We start from the raw sequence: 6,000 nt of genomic DNA, 5'->3' as shown, positions 1-6,000 counted from the left end.
TCAAGGAGAGTGCACAGAGATTTGGGGCCTGTGAGTGGTGGCAGGGACCGATCAGGCCCAGGCAAACAAGTCCAGGAGGAAAATCTCCAGGAAGCAGAGATAAGATCAGGGAATGACAGAAAATGAAACCCAGAAATGTTGTGTCAGGAGAGTTGAGAGGTCTCCTGTCTTGGGGTGACATCCATAGGATCCCCTGCAATGCAGCCCTCTCCCTGGGAAAACCCCACCTCCCTCCTCTCCCAGGGCTGGCTGCAGGGTGTGAAGGTGGGGGTGCAGCCAGGGGTGCCCAGAGCTGTCCTGCAGAGCCGTCCTGCACCCCTGTCTTTGCCAGGACAGGGGATCTGCCAGCTGCCAGGAGCAACTCTCAGCCTGCAGGGCAGGGAGCCAAAGGCAGCTGGATCCCAATGTGAGAACAGCGCCCACTCCACCACAATCCATCCTCCTGCAGCCCCCACAGCCAGATCCCCCATCTCCTGCTGCCCCTTCCCTCCCAGAGCTTTCCCTGTGGGACACCCCAGAGCTGAGCCCAGTCCCAGACCCAATATGTGGGAGAAGAACAGTGTCATGGGCAATGTGATCAACCCCATAACTGGGATCTCCAATCACTGGAGACACTGGGGAGCACTGGGGAGCACTGGGGAGCACTGGGGGTGGTGATCAGCTGCATACAATGCCAAGGCTTGGGGAATTACTCAGGTGTGGCAGCTCCTAAATTCACACCACCTCATTTTCTTGCATTGCAGGCCTCCAACCGGTCCCATCTCCAGCCCCAGAGCAGAGTCCAGAGGGGAAGATGCCCTACCCAGACCCTCACACTGTCACACCTGGGCACACCAGAGCACCTGGGGCCCGCTCTGCACAGCTGCCCCACACAGGTCTGCTCCCAGGACCCCATCCCCAACAAGGCTCAGACGCCAGCACTGTCCCTGCCTGGGACATGCCCACAGCTCCCCAAGGCCCTTGTCCCCACAGAGGATCTCTGCAATGTCCTAGCCCTGGGCCCAGGCCAGTCCTGGACCTGAGTTGGATGTGCCCATCCAAAGGGACGTGGAGAAAGGGGCTTGTCCCCAGGCAGTCCCTCGGAGCTAATTGGGCAAAGAGAGGTGTCCTGTGAGGAGGAGGGATGGTGGTCCCCTGCCAGCATCTCTGATAAGCCCTGTTTACCCAGGGCCTGAGGCACCAGGAAGACATTCAGCAGTCTTGGCCTTCCTAGAGATGTGCAGCTCCTTTGGCAAGTTCCAGAGCAAACAGTCAAGGCAGGCACCTGAAATGCTTTCCCAGCTGGCCCACAACACATCTCAGATGGATCCACAGTGTCCCTGGGAAAGAGAGAAGCAGAACCCTTCACTAATGCCTGGAATGTCCAACAGGAATCACAGCCAGGGACAGCTCTTGGGAATCACTTCCCTGTGGGTTTTTCCTTCTTGGTGATGCCATGATGATTTTTTGCCTTTTTTATCTATACCTTTTATATACCCTTTTATATAGCTTTTATGTGTCCTCAGTGCTTTTAGCATGCATACTTGTAATTACTTAAGCCTGAAAATTTAGCATAGTCCTAATATTCCGTTAAGCCAGAAGACCAAACATCTTGGAGGCCTCACACTTAGGGCCAGAAAGTCCTATGCTATCCTGAGAAACCAAGGTCCTCTCTAGAACATATCCTGCAAACTAAGATAGGGCCATCCAGGGCGGAATTCCTCGGGATGGGGGGATATCACACTATTAATTTAAGCTTCTCATTGGGGAATCTTTGCTAGATATGCTAATTTGCAAGGTCTATAAATTGTATACTCGATCTATCGTGTGTGGGCATTTTGGGTGCATTTCCGTGTGCATTTTGGTGCATTCCACCTGGACGAAGTCATGCACCTTAAGATCCTTAAATAAATACCAAGGTAAAAAGCCTTTTTCCCTTAAACCATGTTTGGTTCTTAATTTTAAGACCAGGGAAGGGCAACATTGGAAGCTGGGACAGGCATCTGGATCCACCTGAGAACAAAGCCAGAGACACTGGGAATCTTTGAGCCTCAGGCAAGGCTCCCATGGGCTTCAGAACCCGAACCAGATTTTTACCCACAGCCTTTGATCCGCAGCTTGGGTGTCCTCAAAAGATTTCTCCTTACACCTTTCTAGGCAGATCGCTAAACCAGAGCAGGATTTTCCTGTCCCAGGGGCTGCTCGATGGTTTTGGAAGTAGATGGGTCTGGGAAGCACAGCTGGAAGGAATGTGGCACATCTCAGACAGAGGAGGAGTTTGCAGAGGAACCGTGGGAGCCTGTTGGAAGCTCGGGGGCTCATTGGGAGAGACCGGATCCCTCTCAAGAAACGGGACACCCGTGTTTTGGCCAGCCTGGGAAGGAGGGCTTGAAACTGGCAACGACAGGGGAAGGGCAGAGTTCCAGAGAGCACCCAGACAGCAAGACAAGGATCCCATGGGGATAACTCAGGAAAGGAAGGCAGCCCAGGAAATGGCCACAAGACAGGTCAAGGCGGTGTCCTCTTGCATCCCTCCTGGGATACAGACACTCTCCAATGCCTCGCTGAAGGGCCTGGATCCCAAATCATGAGGGATGGGAAGAAAACCCAGAGACTGAGAGATGTGCGGTTGTGAGACTTGGATGTCTCCAAGAGATGGAGGGATGGCTCCATGGTTGCAGTGCTCTTGGGAATGGCTCCAGGGGTTTCAGAAAAGCAGGACAGGAAGGGGAGTGGTGGAGTTGCCATTTTGGAAGGGTAAGTTCAGCCCTCAGGAACCTCTGACCCAGGAGAGCAGGGAGAAGGAATGGTGAAACAAAGACATTCCCATGGTTCTGCCTTCCTGTGTCCCCAGCTCTGCCCCCCTCTACAGGCTCTCCCTGCTGCCAGGCCAGCAGGGAGCCCAGGCTTCCAGGCTGCCTTCAGCTCCTCTATGCACAGCCTTCCCCTCAACCCAAAATGTCTGAATGTCTTCCTGGTGCCTCAGGCCCTGGGCAAACAGGGCTTATCAGAGATACTGGCAAGGGACCATCATCCCTCCTCCTCACAGGACACCTCTCTTTGCCCAATTAGCTCCGAGGGACTGCCTGGGGACAAGCCCCTCTTTCTCCACGTCCCTTTGGATGGGCACATCCGACTCAGGTCCAGCGCAGGCCTGGGCCCAGGGCCAGGACATTGCAGAGATCCTCTGTGGGGACAAGGGCCTTGGGGAGCTGTGGGCATGTCCCAGGCAGGGACAGTGCTGGCGTCTGAGCCTTGTTGGGGATGGGGTCCTGGGAGCAGACCTGTGTGGGGCAGCTGTGCAGAGCGGGCCCCAGGTGCTCTGGTGTGCCCAGGTGTGACAGTGTGAGGGTCTGGGTAGGGCATCTTCCCCTCTGGACTCTGCTCTGGGGCTGGAGATGGGACCGGTTTGAGGCCTTCAAAGCAGAAAAATGCCACACCGGAGCCATTCCCCAAGCCTTGGCATTGTATGCAGCTGATCACCACCCCCAGTGCTCCCCAGTGCTCCCCAGTGTCTCCAGTGACTGGAGATCGCAGTTATGGGGTTGATCACATTGCCCATGACACTGTTCTTCTCCCACATATTGGGTCTGGGACTGGGCTCAGCTCTGTCCCACAGGGAAAGCTCTGGGAGGGAAGGGGCAGCAGGAGATGGGGGATCTGGCTGTGGGGGCTGCAGGAGGATGGATTGTGGTGGAGTGGGGGTTGTCCCCACAGGGTCCCCAGCTGCCTTTGGCTCCCTGCCCCCCCAGGGCCTTGGCCCCCGCAGGTGCCTGGGCCCTTCCAGGGGCAGCTGCCCCGTGCAGGAAGCTGGAGGGATGCCAGGCAAGGGGGCTGGAAGCGTGCCGCAGGTGGGATGGACTCTGTGCCAGGCCCGGGCTTGTGGCCAGGGCTGGGGGCTGTGCCAAGCCGGGCTTTGGCCTGGGGGCTGTCGGGGAGGGTGCAGGGAGGAGTCCCGGCAGGGATAAAGGTGCTCCTGGCCCGGTGCAGCCTCAGCCAGCGCTGCCCAGTGCGAGAGGAAGATGAAGGTGGCTGTGCTCAGTGTGGCCCTGCTCTTCTCCATCCTGCTGTGCCTGCCGGCACAGGCCAAGGTGAGGCACCAGCCAAACAGGTCCCCACACCCTGCCCTTTCTGGCCTCCCATCCCACCCTTTTGGTGTCCCTTCAGGAATTTCCTCCCGGCTCTCTCCTCTATGTCCTAGCCAGCCTCCCCAAACGCCCTCCCACTGACCATTCCCAAGCCCTTTCCTTCCATGGCCCCCCACCCCCAGTCCTTTGCCTTTCTTCCTGGTCACTGCAGCGCTGTCTCCTGATACCATTCCTGGACTCAGCCCCAGCTCCCAAACCCTCTCTCAGTCCTGTTGCTTTTGTCCTCGCCCGTCCCCGTTCTTCTTTCCCCACCAAGCCCCTCCCTTGCACTCCCATGTCCCTACACCGCAATTCCTTTCTCCTGCCCTGTACCTTACACCGCGCCCCTTCCACGGCCCCAGCCCTGTCCCTTGGCTCCTCAATTTACCCCGGGTCAGTGTCTTTGGGTCTCCCCAAACTCCAAACAGATCTCCTTGGAGGCCCTGAATTCCCATCCCTTTGTCTCCGCTCTGCTCCCTGCACCCGTGTTCCCCCCTCAGCTCCACAAGGTCCAATCCAGACCAAGCCTTTGTTGTCCTTTCCCAGGCACTCCTGGAAGGAACCCAAGATGATCTCCAGGAGGTGAGTGGGGGGCTGGGACTGGAGGGCATCCCCTCTGGTAATTGGGGGGCACTTTGGTCCCCCCATTCCCTGCTGGCACCGGGGACATCCCAGTGACCAGCGAGATCTCCTGGTCTCTCTGCAGGTGAATGTAGACAATGTCGACATCCTGAAGACACCTCTGGTGGGTACCAGGAGTTCTGCCGGTATCAGACCCTCCCCTCACACGGCCACCACACCCCAGGTCATCCCATGCTGCCCCAGCACAGCCCAGTGCAGCCCTGCTGACACCCCAGACACCTCCCCTGCCCCACGGATCCTTCCCAGGGAACCCCTTGCCCAGGGCCCCTGTTGCATTCCCATCCCAGGCCCCCCAGCAGCCTCTGCAAGGCCCAGGCCGCAGCCCCTGCCCCAGCTGTGCCTCTTGGCCAGGACCCCACTGCCGCTGGGCAGGAGCACAGCAGCTCCTGCACCCCATCGCTGCCCGCAGGCCCCTTCCCCAAGGACCCCTTTGCTTTCCCTTTTCCTCCCAGTGCAGCCCAGTGCCCCCAGTGTGTCTCTAACGCTGCCTTTGTCCCCAGCCTGCTCTGCGTAAAAAGCTGGAGGAAGTTCTGCGGGTGAAGCGCCTGGCTGCCTCTCTGGATGCCTAGGTGAGCAGTGCCTGCAGGGAGAGGGCTGGGGCCAAGGCCCCTCTCATGTCCCAGTGGGCACCAGAGGTCACCTTCTGCGAATGTCTTTTAGGATTGCAAGTTGTGGGGACTACGGTGTCCTTTTCCCTACCAGTGGAATGAGGAGATGATGATCATCCCTGGAGGAATCCCCTGAACCCTTTGAGCCCAGGGCCATTTCCCCTGACTAATCAATACATCCTTTTGGCAAAGCTACGCTCTGTGTCCGTGTGTCTGTGTCCGTGTGTGCTTTCCAAAGGAAATTCCCCCAAATCTCCAAGAAGTTGATCCCCGAGGTGTTGTCCTGTCCCCGTGACCATCTGCACATCCCGTCACGGTCTCACTGTCACCTCCACACATCTCTGAGCCTGCTGGCACCTCCCAGGTTTGCTCTGAACACCTCCCTCCTGCTCCCCACCACCAGGAATGACCATGGGAGCTCAGAGCAGGAGCACCCAGGCTAGGGATGGATAAGGAGCACCTGGCAGAGGCAGGAGGAATCCCCCATTTCAGGGGGGTTGTGGGGTGCAGGGGGAGCAGCTGAGTCCCCTCCCAGATCCAGGGCTACAAACCGGGGACAAGATGCCTCAAGTGCCTCAGCTGAATCGTTTCCCTCAGCCCTTGGCCCGGGAAGTCTCTGGCTGCAGCACAACCTCTGCAGGAGA

Source organism: Coloeus monedula (genome assembly GCF_965178545.1).
Source record: "Coloeus monedula genome assembly, contig: HAP1_SCAFFOLD_4, whole genome shotgun sequence".
Lineage (NCBI taxonomy): Eukaryota > Metazoa > Chordata > Aves > Passeriformes > Corvidae > Coloeus > Coloeus monedula.
Note: the sequence above shows the minus strand (reverse complement) of the source record.